This window comes from Tursiops truncatus, chromosome 8, assembly GCF_011762595.2.
Source record: "Tursiops truncatus isolate mTurTru1 chromosome 8, mTurTru1.mat.Y, whole genome shotgun sequence".
NCBI classification, from domain to species: Eukaryota; Metazoa; Chordata; class Mammalia; order Artiodactyla; family Delphinidae; genus Tursiops; species Tursiops truncatus.
In genome coordinates, this window is record NC_047041.1 from 99,506,837 (window position 1) to 99,522,246 (window position 15,410).

The 15,410-nt window shown below is 45.2% G+C and overlaps 1 long non-coding RNA gene and 9 other non-coding genes across 10 annotated transcripts; 1 reads left to right on the forward strand and 9 right to left on the reverse strand.

The window, feature by feature from the left end:
* Positions 1-190: 190 nt before the first annotated feature.
* Positions 191-381, reverse strand: LOC117313448 (U2 spliceosomal RNA). The gene has a single exon (XR_004527956.1). It is a non-coding gene; the product is annotated as a U2 spliceosomal RNA (small nuclear RNA).
* A 5,927-nt stretch (positions 382-6,308) lies between these two features.
* LOC117313506 (small nucleolar RNA SNORD22) lies at positions 6,309-6,434 on the reverse strand. The gene has a single exon (XR_004528010.1). It is a non-coding gene; the product is annotated as a small nucleolar RNA SNORD22 (small nucleolar RNA).
* Positions 6,435-6,698: 264 nt separating this feature from the next.
* Positions 6,699-6,767, reverse strand: LOC117313505 (small nucleolar RNA SNORD31). The gene has a single exon (XR_004528009.1). It is a non-coding gene; the product is annotated as a small nucleolar RNA SNORD31 (small nucleolar RNA).
* Positions 6,768-7,017: 250 nt separating this feature from the next.
* Positions 7,018-7,087, reverse strand: LOC117313503 (small nucleolar RNA SNORD30). Its single transcript, XR_004528007.1, has one exon. It is a non-coding gene; the product is annotated as a small nucleolar RNA SNORD30 (small nucleolar RNA).
* Positions 7,088-7,259: 172 nt separating this feature from the next.
* On the reverse strand, positions 7,260-7,326 carry LOC117313499 (small nucleolar RNA SNORD29). Its single transcript, XR_004528003.1, has one exon. It is a non-coding gene; the product is annotated as a small nucleolar RNA SNORD29 (small nucleolar RNA).
* A 206-nt stretch (positions 7,327-7,532) lies between these two features.
* On the reverse strand, positions 7,533-7,659 carry LOC117313507 (small nucleolar RNA SNORD22). Its single transcript, XR_004528011.1, has one exon. It is a non-coding gene; the product is annotated as a small nucleolar RNA SNORD22 (small nucleolar RNA).
* A 556-nt stretch (positions 7,660-8,215) lies between these two features.
* Positions 8,216-8,290, reverse strand: LOC117313500 (small nucleolar RNA SNORD28). Its single transcript, XR_004528004.1, has one exon. It is a non-coding gene; the product is annotated as a small nucleolar RNA SNORD28 (small nucleolar RNA).
* A 331-nt stretch (positions 8,291-8,621) lies between these two features.
* LOC117313501 (small nucleolar RNA SNORD27) lies at positions 8,622-8,693 on the reverse strand. The gene has a single exon (XR_004528005.1). It is a non-coding gene; the product is annotated as a small nucleolar RNA SNORD27 (small nucleolar RNA).
* A 279-nt stretch (positions 8,694-8,972) lies between these two features.
* Positions 8,973-9,048, reverse strand: LOC117313502 (small nucleolar RNA SNORD26). Its single transcript, XR_004528006.1, has one exon. It is a non-coding gene; the product is annotated as a small nucleolar RNA SNORD26 (small nucleolar RNA).
* A 670-nt stretch (positions 9,049-9,718) lies between these two features.
* Positions 9,719-11,408, forward strand: LOC141279403 (uncharacterized). The gene is made up of 2 exons (XR_012333577.1): positions 9,719-10,086; positions 10,876-11,408. It is a non-coding gene; the product is annotated as an uncharacterized lncRNA (long non-coding RNA).
* The last annotated feature ends 4,002 nt before the right edge of the window (positions 11,409-15,410 follow it).

Below are 15,410 nucleotides of genomic sequence, written 5' to 3' on the forward strand. Positions count from 1 at the left end.
GCGTATGTGTTATTTAATGCAGAACTATACGAATCATAAACTTCCACTTGCAAATAGATCCCATAACAACTAGATAAAACAAGTAAATGGAGAAACTTTAACCTTCATGATAAAGGTTTTCTGTATTCTAAACAGCAAAACACTTGAATAATTATATTCTTTTTTTTGACAACCAAAAGTTTCCCCCGAAGGGGAGTGCACCGTTCCTGGAAGTACTGCAATACCAGGTCGATGCGTGGAGTGGACGGAGCAAGCTCCTATTCCATCTCCTAATTCCAAAAATCCATTTAATATATTGTCCTCGGATAGAGGACGTATCAGATATTAAACTGATAAGAACAGATACTACACTTGATCTTAGCCAAAAGGCCGAGAAGCGATACTGGTAAGTTTCACTGCCGGCCAGCGTTACTCTTGCTATAGCTTTTACGGTTGTGGTGACTTTTATGGCGTAATCATTAGACTTTTCTTAATGTGTGATCTTGCTTAAAACCAATTCTTCATTATTTTTGCTTCATAATGATAACTAAATTTTTGGAAATAGACCTTAAATAAGGTTTTTACTGCTTCGCCTTCCTGCTCAAGCGCTGTGTGTTTTGCATAAACCCGCCCCTCTGCTCTTTCACTTTCTGGGGATTGGTCCACATAACTAGACGTGATATCAATGGCCGCGTCGTACCTTTGCTCAGAGACTGTGGCGTCCGTCTCCAGCCTTAAGGCTTTTAGGCGCTCCCTGGGGGCGGCAGGGCGGTGGTGTTCGTTAGTCTGTGGAAGAAGATGCAGGGCGGGGCCCTTCTCCCGGACATTTACTTGGAAAGGCCGCGGTTCCCGAGCAGAGACTTCGGAGTTCAAAGAACCGAGTTGGAATCCATGCTTGCCAGTTCCTGATTTGGTGACTCGAGGCATGTTGCTTAGGCTCCCGTCTTCTCCTCTTTTAAATGGAGGAATTAATAACCTGCATTTAAGCGGTGGTTGTGAGAACTGAGGACACGCTGCTCTCGGCCCAGAGGTGACAGTGGAAGTTGGCTTATAGCCTGTGTTCCCCTCTCATCCTGGGGCTCCCGGCTCCCTTCTGCCCCTCCCGCCTCCTCGGCTTGTAACATCCACCCCCACCCCACTTACATCTTGCCCTTTGTACCATCCATCACCCGTCGGCCCCACAGCGGAGAAAAGATGGCCTGAGAAAGACATTTCGGAGCCGCCTGATTCATAAACCCAGGAACCTGCGGTGGGAGTAGGGGTGAGGCAATGTAGGTCAAATCTAAAAGAAGCGGTACTTTAGAGGCTCACAGCATAGCCCAGCTGTATGAAAGGGATTAATGTCAGACTCTGGCTGAGAACGGGACTTGAAGTCCTGTTTGCTTGGACACTGTGTTAATCTGAACGCGGAACGTTCTGTTCGAAACCCCCTTAACTGAGCTCTACAGCTGTTTATGTGTCAAAGTGACCGGCCTGGCTGAGATCCTTCAGGCAAGAGTGGGATGTTCTATTCTCACTGATATGATTTCAACTAGCAAAGTCTGATAATCTATGATTTTAGAGAATATGGTTTCTTACAATGTGTCCCTGTGAATAAACAGAAGCAGCTTCTACAAGCTCCCAAAATAAATACAGAATCTCCAGGGAGGGGCCAAATTAAGGAGATGTGGTAGGCAGAATAATGCCCCTACATGCCCATATCCTAATTCGTAGAATCTCTCATTATGTTACCTTACGTGGCAGGCAAAGTGTACTTTGCAGATATGATTAAATTAAGCGTTTTGAGAAGGAGAGATCATTCTGGATTATCTGGTGGGCTCCATGTACGTAATCACAAAGATCACAGAGGGAGACAGGAGACTCAGTGTCAGAGTGATGATCTGATGAGCCGTCACTGGCTTTGAAGATGGAAGGGAGTCATCAGTCAAGGAATGGAGGTGGCCTCTAGAAGCTAGAAAAGGCAGGAGCCTCTAGAAAGAAATGCAGCTCTGTTAACCACCTTGATTTTAGCCCATTGAGACCCATTTAGGACTTCTGACCTCCAAAACTGTAAGATAATGTATTTTTTTGTTTTAAGCCACCAAGCAATAAAAAACAAAACAAAACAAACAACTAATACAGAAGCAAAAGCAAAAGCAAAATTCAGTTTCTTTCAATTCTAACCTTCTCTAAACTCTGCAAGACCCAACCTGGGGCAGGCCACAGCCCCCTGGTGGAGCAGGCTTCAGTCTGTCCAGGCAGGCTGCAGCCAAGCATCCTGAGTGCACAGATCTCTTGGCGGGCTTTTCCCTGTCGGGTCTCAGCTGTCAGGTCCTCCTGTGAAGCAAAGGCAAGTGGGGAGAGCTCTGTCACTCTCTTCTACTGTGACCCCCGCCTCTTGCTGCGTGGGTACAGGAGGCTGATAGTGAGGACTCCACAGGAACTTGGAGATCTATTTATTCACTGGGAGGCCATTTGTCCATTTGTTTATGCTTTTTGAGCAGATACCCTACAATGATGAGCAAAATCAGACATGGACCTTGCCTTCATGATGTTTAAGGTTTACTGGGGAAAAGTGAGAGAAGGCTCCTGTGATCCTCCAGGCAAGAGATGAAACTGGCTTAGGGGGTGGGGTTGGGGTGGCTGTGGTGGCAGAGATGGAGAGAAGTGGAAGAAGTCACAAAGAGTCACTGGCTTTGATAACAAGCAAAGCAAGGCCAAGGGAATATTCTTTCCATGTGGGTGCATTTAAATTTTGTAAGTTAATGTTTTATTTTCATGAAAATGGTATAAATTGTCAAGTAGTGTTCAAAGGTTTATAACAATAACTCTTCCCAATTTACAACCCCCTTTTAACTCTTTTTTTTTTTGGCCGCATCTACAGTGGAAGCTTGTAGTCTTAACCACTGGACCGCCAGGGAAGTCCCCCATATTTGTAAATTAATTGAACAATTTTAGACTTTTTTTTGGTGCTCTTGAGAGGAAGATGTTATAAACTTAAAAACCAACATAATATGAAGCAGGTTGAAGAAATGCTTGGTCAGTCTGAAGAGGTGTTTAATTTTTATTGTATCACCCAACCCTTCTGAGAATCTGTTGAAGCTTTTCCCAAATAAATGCATAGTTGCCTTATACAATTTTGCATACAATTTCCGAGGAGATTCTTAGAGCCCCCTAAAGCCTGTTCACTAACCTACAAGTTAACAACCACAGCCCCGAAAAGATAGGAGGACCTGTCTGAAGGCATCCAAACACCTAAAAAGAGGCCACATCAACTGGAGGAACAGGATCTGGAGGTCCTGGAAGGCCCTGTAGGCAGGCCCACAGAGAGATAGCCTCGGCTCCCGGACTTAAAGACTGGCTCCTCTGGGCCTGCATCCCCGTGTGGCAACTCTGGGTTGGAGTCGGGCCAGAAAAGAGGGCCCAGCTGACCTCTTGATCACCAACCCTACCCTCTTTGCTGATTAGTATTAGCTCCCTGGCTCCTAGGAATTCAAAATGTCTGCTCCTATTTACACTCTCTGCTGAAATGATCTTATCCGGTGCCCTGGCTTTCCCTCCCATCCGTCACCTGGTGATGACTGATTCCCAGCCTGACTAGTCTATGGTTTCATGCACGATTCCAGGTGCTTTATATGTATTAACAACATTAATTGAATAAGTAGTACTATAATCTTCCCTCTTTTACAGATGGAGAAACTGAGGCACAGCAGGTTAGGTGATGTAATTTTTTTTTAAAGATTTTTTTGACGTGGACTTCCCTGGTGGCGCAGTGGTTAAGAATCCGCCTGCCAATGCAGGGGACACAGGTTCGAGCCCCGGTCTGGGAAGATCCCACATGCCGCGGAGCAACTAAGCCCATGAGCCACAACTACTGAGCCTGAGCTCTAGAGCCCGAGACACAACTACTGAAGCCCGCGTGCCTAGAGCCCGTGCTCCACAACGAGAAGCCACTGCATGAGGAGCCCACGCACCACAATGAAGAGTAGCCCCGCTCGCCGCAACTAGAGAAGGCCCACACGCAGCAATTAAAACCCAACGCAGCCAAAAATAAATAAATTTTAAAAAGAAAGATTTTTGACATGGACCATTTTTCATTTTTTTATTTTTTATTTTTTTCGGTACGCGGGCCTCTCACTGTTGTGGCCTCTCCCGTTGCGGAGCACAGGCTCCGGACACGCAGGCTCAGCGGCCATGGCTCACGGGCCCAGCAGCTCCGCGGCATGTGGGATCTTCCCGGACCGGGGTACGAACCCGTGTCCCCTGCATCAGCAGGCGGACTCTCAACCACTGCGCCACCATGGGAAGCCCATGTGGACCATTTTTTTAAGTCTTTATTGAATTTGTTACAATATTGCTTGTTTTATGTTTTGGTTTTTTGGCCGCGAGGCATGTGAGATTATAGCCCCCCAACCAGGGATCAAGCTTTTTTTTTTTGGCTGCGTTGGGTCTTCGTTTCGGCGCACGGGCTTTCTCTAGTTGCGGCGAGCAGGGGCTACTTTTCGTTGCCGTTGCCGTGCTCGGGCTTCTCATTGTGGTGGCTTCTCTTGTTGCAGAGCACGGGCTCTAGGCTCACGGGCTTACTTGCTCCGTGGCATCCCGGACCAGGACTTGATCCCGTGTTCCCTGCATTGGCAGGATTCTTAAAACCACTGCGCCACCAGGGAAGCCCGACTCCTATTCTTTCCGGCGTTTATCTCAGGGTGCCTGAAAACTCAGCACTATTGACATTTTGTTTGGGGAGTTGGGGAGCTGTCCTATTAATTGTAGGGTGTTTAGCAGCATCCTTGGCCTCTACCCACTAGGTAGTAGTATAGCCTACCCACCATCCCCCACAAAACACTGTGACAACCAGAAGTGTCTCCAGACATTTTTTAATGTTCCCCAGGGGGCAAAATCACCCCTGGTTGAGAACCACTCTGCTATTTCAAATAACCTTGTTTGTTGGCTCTCATTCTGCCTCCTCCTCTTCCTCTAGAATGTAACCAAACATCAGTCAGCAAAAGCAAGAGCAGGGCCTTGGCTCTCCCAGCAAATACACTGCTAGGTCTGGGATGGAGCAACACGTCGGCACTGCTGACACTTACTGAAGTGGGGAGACTGGAGAGGAACAACATGGAATCAAGGTCTGAATGTCTGACTGGTTATCAGTTCAGGAGCAGGTTGCAGAAGTCCAGGCTAGAAATATCATAGACTGAGTCATCACTGTATGGAAGGACTATGAGGGTCCCCCTCATTTTGGAGCTCTCCCCCATTTCTCCAGATTGTCCCAGACTCATTTCTTTCATCTCTTAAGTAGCCGGGCCTTAATTTGAATTCCTATTTGCCACATGGTGAAAACATTGCTTGAGGAAGGCTTCATCACCTACCAAACACCTCTCATGGTGCTCTCTTCCCTCGGGTTTACAGGTCAGCACTGCAGGCTCTCTTACTGCTTGCAGTGCCTCATTCTGGGTCTGTCCTCTGCTGTTCCTCCCACCTTTAAATACAGGTGCTTCCCCAGGCTTCCTCGGTGTGCCTTCTCTTACTTGGACCAACCCTTTCATTCTTGTGGCTATAATTACTATGTTGACCATTCTTATTACTGTATGGCTACGACTGAATTAGCAAAAATGCATTTTCTTTCAGTTAAATTGCCTTTTACTTTACTATACTTCTGACACAAAACGTATTTTATTGAGAAAAGTCTAGTATAAAGTTTTAGGGCACAGCTAAAGGTTAAAGGGTCACCCAAACCCAGCAAACATTCATATAGAACTCCTCAGCTAAGTACAGAGAGAAGGAAAAACTCCTTAAAGGTGTAAGGAGGCTCCCTGAATGGTTCCCTGGGTTAGACAATTCAGCATCAGGCAAACTGCCAAGCTTAAACAGGGTAAAGCCAGTAACAATCTTTCTGGGATTATTTCCTTCTGTCCAGCTAGACCCACTCAAACACAGGAATCAGTGAAGGTTTAAAAAAACAAAAAGTTTTATTTAGAAAGGCTAAAATAATTGTATGCTAATTTGAACAGGTAGGTTGTATAAGAAAATTCCATTTTTGATATCCTTTGAGAGTTGGACTCCTGTAGAGAAAAATAAAAAAAGTTGAGTTTTCTTACCATATGGAAAAGTATATACCACATGGGTTTAGAAGGGCTATCCTTTAAACCAGCTAACATTAAAAGGACTGCTTCCAGATACTTTTCTATTTATCATGGTTAGTCTATTAAATATGTAACGTTAAGTACATGAATAGATACTTACCATTATGTGTGCTTTGTTCTTTCTTCAGACCTGAAGGAAAAAAAAAACACAACCGATTTTCAACCAGTAATTTATTCCCTCCTTTGCCTTGTTTAGAAATTCTTATGATCCCTCAGACAGTTCCTTCTGGAACAAGCTTTCCTCTTCTCCCCCAGCCAGCCCCAGTGGGTTCACCTTTACAGGCTCTGGGACTAGGACAGGAAGTAAGACATGTGACTATTTCTTCACTGGGAAATTTTAACTTGACCCACCTTGTGCTTACATTTACTCACCTCTTAACTTCAGACTGGAGTTGAACAGAAATATGGCTTACTCCTTTCCCCTGCGAAAGAACGATTGGGAACTAAGTCTCTAAACCACCCCGAGACAAAAGGCACATCTATGTAGGTCTCAACAGACATTTTGATAGAAACCACCACCTAGTCCACAAAGCTTCCTATTGGCTATAGAGCCCACCCAACTTCCCACTATTGTCACCTTTCACTCCAAGGCAAACTCACAGCTCAGAAAATACCTTTCAGTCATAGTGATCAGACTGGGGCGGTACTGAACTCATCACTGGTGAGTGGAAATCTGTCACAGGTGGTTCACAAATGGCCAAAGACAAACTTTGGATTAAACAAGTAATGTCTGCACAGCTATCCAAAGTGCCACAAGAAACCCTGACAAATTCTATATAGTAGCCACAGATGACAGATTTACCTCAATTCATTCTCAGGCTCCAGACAAGGAGTTGGACCTAAAACAAAAACAAGACTGAATCAGTAAGCTTAATTCCTGCATTAAAAGTTGTTCCCACCTAAGCTATGGTTCCTAGAAAATCAGATTTCCGAGTCTCAACAGCAAATCGTCAGCCGAACGAGATTCCAGGTAAGTCATCATACAGACATGCCGAAAAAGGCATTTTTTCCTACTCAATACGCTGTGTGCACCAACGCATATGAAAAACACTCACCTTTGAGCAAACAAGCAGGTAACTGGCAATGGTACCTAGGGAAGGATGAAGCTGTGAGTGATACAAGTTCCTTACAGACAGTATCCCACTGCTGTCTTCTCCAGTTTCTCAGATGTTCAGGTCTTCTCATTATTTAAGTCATAGTGAGCTAGTCTGATTCATCATAGAAACTGCTTACTTGGTGATATATGCCATACAGACATTAATCAACTAACCTTTCAACGCGGGAGGCTTTCCAGGAGTAATACAGGAACAAGGAACAAGCTGCTCCTGAATGAGAACGTCATGTAATTAGCAACATAGCCAGAATTATTCTAGCTAAGGTTAATGGATAAACCAAGAAAAGCTAAGCAAGTGATATCCGCAGGCATTTGCTGCACCTCAGACACTTCCTTATGGAACAAGCTTTCATCCCCTCTCCCCGTTAGCCCCAGTGGGTTCACCATTACTGGCTCTGGGGCTAGAACAGGAGTAAGACAGAATGCTTGCTCTCCTCACTGGCACTGGAAACAAGCTACAACCAGAAAGGTTACAAGTACTCACGATTCTCAACTCTCTCCAGGAGTTTGACCCTGAGCAGATCAAGAGGCATCTAGGAAATCAAGAAAGATAAAATAAGGGACTTCCCTGGTGGTCCAGTGTTGAGAATCTGCCTTCCAATGCAGGGGACAATGGTTTGATCCCTGGTAGGGGAACTGAGATCCCACATGCCGCGGGGCAACTAAGCCCGAGGGCTCTAGAGCCTGCGTGCCACAACTAGGACCTGACACAGCCAAATAAAGAAGTAAATATTAAAAAAAGGAAAGATAAAAGATCAAGAAACATCACTGTAAGGAACAAAAGAAACCAGAAAGTTACACGGATCAATCAGGGCTTTTACAACAACCCCCCCCCCCCCGAGAGTTATCAAGGCTCACATATAACCTAACTTACAACATTGGAAAAAGTAACTTACTGTAAGACAGATGTATACATCACCATGAGGACAACCTGCAAAAGGGCAGCAAATGGTTATTTCAAAACACTAGGATGGAATAAAATGTCTTCATTAACAGGAACTGCCATCAGAACTCTAACATGCTATTAAATGTCGTACCTCATGGAGAATCAGCATTACCACTCAAATCATCTGACAGTGACATGTGGGTGAGGGAAGAGCACACCATCACAAGAACCAACTGTGCCGCTTGCTGGGCTGCCATCTCCCTCCCCAGGAAAATCATTCCAAGAGGAACAAGCTGGAAGGAGCAAAAAGGCAACACTGCTCCACTGACCATTTGCTCTCCCGGTTGTGGGGAACACCAGACAGACTACACCCTAACCCCCCCATTTGCAAAATTACCTGCATTCACCCTGGGAGGCAGCTGAATTCCTTAGGATTGGCGATGAGATGCTGGAGACAGAAAAGGGAGGCATTATATGTACCTAAGAATAGCCATTCAAGGCCCTTGAGTATTTGGGGCCCACTTCTCAGTAGTAAGATGACATCACTTTTGAGTTCAGGCATATGCTTGTCATTTTACGTTCATCATGGAGTGGCCAGCGCAATCTGAAGCAGCAAGTCCCATCCAGATTCTGTGCCCCTACCCGTAATTGCATAAAGCATCGTATACCCACCTGGAGCATCGCCATAATGCTTGATCCACACAGGGACAGGTCTTGTCCCATCCTCCCACCCATAAGGTCTTTTGATTTAAACCACATCTGGGGAAAAAAAAAAGAACACCCTTCACTTTTACGTCTCGTAGCCTAACTGTCCCACGTCAGTCCCTTAACACCTCAGGGCTAAAGAGCCCAAACACTGGCCACAAACAGTGCTACTCAGAATTTTTATGTTTTCTCCACTAATTCATCAGAAAGAGAGAGTTCAACTTTTGAGATCATCCCCGTAGCACATCCCGGTAGACTTCCGTATATCCAACAATTAAACCAAAAAAATAAAGGTGGTAAAGGCACGCCACGAGCACTTACTGTAACGAGAACTCTTTGCTATCCTTTAGTGCTCGACGCGCGCCCGAACCCTGAAGACAAGAGAACATCAGGTCAGCACTAGGCTATCTCGTAAACGCTTTGTTTTCCAGAGCTAAGACTGCGTCGGCCGTGCAAGGCCTGTCTCCTCAGAGTTTCTTATCCTCACGGAGCTCAGTACAGGTCTGTGAAAAGACTCTCATCACAGAGAGGCCCGTCGGCACCGCCCCCCATCGCCATGTTGTCCTTCACAAAGCCCCTGTCGCTTCAAGGCCTCAATGCCATGGCCATGTTTTTCTCTCCCCTGCTCCACGAACCCAATACATGCAACTGAGAGAGGCCAAGGCGCGGACACGTTCTCGTGGTCATTTTTTTTTTTTTAAAGTGTAGTCAAACACACACACTTACCGAAATCTGTGGAAGAACGAGACCGAAAGCCTACCGAGAGACACTTAAATAGCATCTCGCAGAGGTCCACGGGATTTGGGGGCGGGACTATGACAGGCGCAAGCGCAGAAAGAGAGGGCGTGCGAGCCTAGTGGCTCGTGGGTAAAGGTTTCCAGAGGAAGCCCGGGTCGGGTGGGAGGGGGAGGCTGTGCGTTCCCTGACGCGGCTGCGCGAAAGCGGTGCGCATGCGCCTTAGGGGTTGTGCAGGCGCGGCTAACGTGTTGCGGCGGGGACTGTACTGCGGACAACTGTGGGACTGAGGCGACGAGTTCCCGGTTTCCCGCGGATCCTGGACTGACGCCCCGTCTCGGTCACAGCTGCCTGCCCCCTCTCCCTTCCCTGAGCCCCCCCCCCCCCGTTCTTGCGCACACACACCTTAAACCCGCGTGCAGGGTCCGACATGATGGACCGCGAACCTTATGAACCCTCGGCCGGCGTCGTCTCGGTTCCACGCCAGCCGCCCAGCGAGCATTCTGGGTCTGGTCCTCAGGGTCCCAGCATGGGGGGCGACTCAGGTACTACTGGGCCCCGGGCCGAGCTCGAGTGGAGGGCCCTTGCGTGGAGCCGTTTCGGGAAAGTGAATCAGGCCGTAGGTGCTTTTGAAATTTTATAACAGCCTTAGGCTGTTTTCTTTAACTGGCCACCTCTGTCCTGCTGTCCAGTCCGATTTTACTAGGAGCTTGGCTTGCAGTAGGGCTAATATTAGCTGATATTTAAAGTGCCGCTTTAAGCACATTACGTGAATTGATTATATTTCAGTTCTCCAGATCCCAAAAGAGAGGTTGGTACAGTACACGCATTTTATAGATGAGGGAATCTAGATGTAAAGACCTCTTGCAGAGCAGCCTACAGCTCCCGCCTGATTGGCGAGGCAGTTCCAGTCACCTGTATACACTTGTTATTGAGGCCAACGAGCATCAATTTATTAATCGTTTGTGGTGGTGTCATTGCGGTGGTTTCTCTTGTTGAGGAGCACAGGCTCTAGGCACATGGGCTCAGTAGTTGTGGCTCGCAGGCTCTAGAGCGCAGGCTCAGTAATTGTAGCGCACAGGCTTAGTTGCTCCGTAGCATGTGGAATCTTCCCGGGCCAGGGCTCGAACCCATGTCCCCTGGGTTGGCAGGCGGATTCTTAACCACTGCGCCAACAGGGAAGCCCGAGAGCCTGCACTTTTGATCACTCTGCTTTACTGCTGTCCTCGCTCTTCTCTGGGAATTTGGGGGGCAAGCAAATACACAGGAAACAAATAGCATGGTCTCTGGATACTGTTTCTCAATTGTTTTCATTGTTGTCTTCCCCTCTCCAGGAGCCTTAAAAAGACATTTTCCGGGCTTCCCTGGTGGCGCGGTGGTTGAGGGTCCGCCTGCCGATGCGGGGGACGCGGGTTCGTGCCCCGGTCTGGGGGGATCCCACGTGCTGCGGAGCGGCTGGGCCTGTGAGCCGTGGCCGCTGAGCCTGCGCGTCCGGAGCCTGTGCTCCGCAACGGGAGAGGCCACAACAGTGAGAGGCCCGCATACTGCAAAAAAAAAAAAAAAAAAAAAGACATTTTCCCCTCTAATCCCAACCATGAAGTTGTAATAACACTGATATACTGTATGTCTGTTTATGTTCCACGGACCTTTGGAGGGCCAGAAACCTTTTTTTTTTTCTTTTTTTTTAATATCTAGGGTTTTTTGCCCTCTCCCTACTCTGCAGGAATCCATTTTCACTCCTTTGGGGGCAGTGTTGTCCTCATGCATGTCCCAGCGTAACACAAGTGACAAAACAAGTGTTGAAAGAATTCCAGTATGAACAAAGTTATTATAGATGGAATAAATTCATTTATTCAATAACTATTAAGTGCTTGTGCAAGTACATGATTGGAAAGTTGTAACAAAATGTATAGAAAATGGAACAGATAAGTTATGGAGAATTCAGAAGGTCCAGAGCAGGTAGATAGGTCTAGGGAGGTTGTGTGTGGGCATGGGAATTGGGGGATGCTTTATGGAGTGCCTGGGCCTTGAAGGTTAGATAAACAGAACCAGGGAGGGAATTCAAGTTAAAGAAACAATTTGAGCAACAGGATTGGAGCTGGAAAAGGAAGTGTATGAATATAGTTCATGAAAGATGGGCTGAAGGGGAATCAGAATATAAAATTGGAAAAGATTTCCTGGGGAAGACCGGATGAGGGGGGCCTGGAATGCAAAGCTAAATAATTTGAACTATAGATAAAAATAAACAGTGAAAGTTTTTGAGTAGGGAGGTGATTAGAAATTGAGGGCTAAGATGAGATAAGGACATTAATTAGATTGTCACAGTAGTTTAAGCAGCAGGTAAGTGGATTCTGTACTAACAAGTGTAATGAAAGGGAAATAGGAGAGGATTTCCATCAGAAGTCTTCAACTCATACCTACAGGAATATAGGTAATGCAGTAAGCCGTAGGAACCGGGTGGGGACTCTGGCGATCTAGATAGCTCTGTCTTAGCTCCAGCAGATTGTTGCCTTCCTAGAATACTGTTCTCTGAAAAATCTGATCAAGAGAATCCAGAAATCCAGAATTGTTTATTAATTTGCCCATTGAAAAAGTTGGCATCATTGGGACTTCCCTGGCGGTCCAGTGGTTAAGACTCTGCACTTCCAATGCAGGGGGCGTGGGTTTGATCCCTAGTTGGGGAACTAAGATGCCACGTGCCATGTGATGCGGCCAAAAAAACCCCAAAAAACAAAAAAAATAATAAAATGTTGGCATCTAACTTAAAAATTTTAAGCATTTTCTATGAGCCAATCAAAATATGCCTGTGCACAAGAGTGTGAATTTTCAGCATCTTTTGTAGTGATATAGAATCCACTAGAAAGGGGGGGATGTCAAAAACTGGATATTCTTTTTGGAAGCTGTAAGTGGGTTGAGGGGCTTAAGCACCAAAAAAAAAAAAAAAAACCAATGTTCTTGGGAGTTGGAGATCACGGGCGCAACCTTCGCTTAACGTTTAGTCTACCAATATTATTTATCTGTTGAGCATCTACAAGGCACAGGAGATACAACAGGGAACAAAGCAGACAGTCCCCTTATGCTCCCTTGGAGCTTATATTCTGGTGGAAAACACAGACAAATAATATGTCAAGTGCAGTTAAATGCTGTGGTGAAAATTGGACTTCCCTGGTGGTCCAGTGGTTAAAACTCAGCACTTCCACTGCACGGGGCACAGGTTCGATCCCTGGTTGGGGAAATAAGATCCTGCATGCCGTGAGGTGCGGCCAAAAACAAAAAACAAAACAAAACAAAAAAAGCTATGGTGAAAATTAAGTAGGGAAGGAGAGAGGGAGTGCTGGGGCAGAGGGGGAGGAATTGTCGTTTCACTCAGAGAGGGACATTTGTGCAGAACTCTGAAAGAAATGGAGGAGAGAGCCATATGAGGTAGAATGCTCCAAGTAGGACTGCAGCACTGGACTGTGCTTACTGATTTATAGGTTGTGGTTAGGATTTTTAAAACATAACTGGGGAGGTATTATATACGTCAAGGTGAAGTTTGGTGGAAATAATGCAAGTTTCATTACCCATGAAATAAGTGAATGCTGGACATTTTTTCCTTTGAATAATAAGGTTAAAAGAGGATGTTGCACAAGTGAAGAATGTAGTAGTCAAATTAAGTGAAATGTGTGCATGTGTGTGTAAACATATTTGCTAGAATGGTGCAAAAAGGCTGGGGTGTCAAGTAATGGGAAATGAGATAAACAAGGTGAAACAATTGGTGGAGGGTGTTAACATCTATTAAGTGCTTTCCATGACACCTTCCAGGCACTGTACTAAGTGCTTTATATATATTACCTCAATTCAAAAAATAGTAGTTTTTATGGTTACCATCCCCTTTTTACAGATAAGAAAACTGAGTTGTTGTTGTTGTTGTTTTTATAACATCTTTATTGGGGTATAATTGCTTTACAATGGTGTGTTAGTTTCTGCTTTATAACAAAGTGAATCAGTTATACATATACATATGTTCCCATATCTCTTCCCTCTTGCGTCTCCCTCCCTTCCACCCTCCCTATCCCACCCCTCCAGGCGGTCACAAAGCACCGAGCCGATATCCCTGTGCCATGCGGCTGCTTCCCACTAGCTACCTACCTTACGTTTGGTAGTGTATATATGTCCATGCCTCTCTCTCGCCCTGTCACAGCTCACCCTTCCCCCTCCCCATATCCTCAAGTCCGTTCTCCAGTAGGTCTGTGTCTTTATTCCTGTCTTACCCCTAGGTTCTTCATGACATTTTTTCCTTTAAATTCCATATATATGTGTTAGCATACGGTATTTTGTCTTTTTCTTTCTGACTTACTTCACTCTGTATGACAGACTCTAGGTCTATCCACCTCATTACAAATAGCTCAATTTCGTTTCTTTTTATGGCTGAGTAATATTCCATTGTATATATGTGCCACATCTTCTTTATCCATTCATCCGATGATGGGCACTTAGGTTGCTTCCATCTCCGGGCTATTGTAAATAGAGCTGCAATGAACATTTTGGTACATGACTCTTTTTGAATTTTGGTTTTCTTAGGGTATATGCCCAGTAGTGGGATTGCTGGGTCGTATGGTAGTTCTATTTGTAGTTCTTTAAGGAACCTCCATACTGTTCTCCATAGTGGCTGAACCAATTCACATTCCCACCAGCAGTACAAGAGTGTTCCCTTTTCTTCACACCCTCTCCAGCATTTATTGTTTCTAGGTTTTTTAATGATGGCCATTCTGACTGGTGTGAGATGATATCTCATTGTAGTTCTGGTTTGCATTTCTCTAATGATTAATAATGTTGAACATTCTTTCATGTGTTTGTTGGCAGTCTGTATATCTTCTTTGGAGAAATGTCTGTTTAGGTCTTCTGCCCATTTTTGGATTGGGTTGTTTGTTTTTTTGTTATTGAGCTGCATGAGCTGCTTGTAAATTTTGGAGATTAATCCTTTGTCAGTTGCTTCATTTGCAAATATTTTCTCCCATTCTGAGGGTTGTCTTTTGGTCTTGTTTATGGTTTCCTTTGCTGTACAAAAGCTTTGAAGTTTCATTAGGTCCCATTTGTTTATTTTTGTTTTTATTTCCTTTTCTCTAGGAGGTGGGTCAGAAAGGATCTTGCTGTGATTTATGTCATAGAGTGTTCTGCCTATGTTTTCCTCTAAGAGTTTGATAGTTTCTGGCCTTACATTTAGGACTTTAATCCGTTTTGAGCTTATTTTTGTGTATGGTGTTAGGGAGTGATCTAATCTCATACTTTTACACGTACCTGTCCAGTTTTCCCAGAACCACTTATTGAAGAGGCTGTCCTTTCTCCACTGTACATTCCTGCCACCTTTATCAAAGATAAGGTGTCCATATGTGCGTGGGTTTATCTCTGGGCCTTCTATCCTGTTCCATTGATCTATCTTTCTGTTTTTGTGCCAGTACCATACTGTCTTGATTACTGTAGCTTTGTAGTATAGTCTGAAGTCAGGGAGCCTGATTCCTCCAGCTCCGTTTTTCGTTCTCAAGATTGCTTTGGCTATTCGGGGTCTTTTGTGTTTCCATACAAATTGTGAAATTTTTTGTTCTAGTTCTGTGAAAAAAGAAAACTGAGTTTTATATAAGTTACTTATCCAAGGATAGTATAGCTAGTGTGGCAGAGCTGTTATTCAAATCCAGTCTCTACTTTTGACCCTGTTAAGAAAAATTATCCAAAACTTGTAAATAGGCAAAAGTTATTACTAGGTGTCCTTTTGACGGAGAGCAGGCCCACCTAGCTTAGGGATTATCTGGTTTTCCAGGGGGTGTGTACCTTTGTTTGATGTCCTTTTTGCTATTGCTTTGGGTATTTTACAATTTGATAAGTTTGCCTT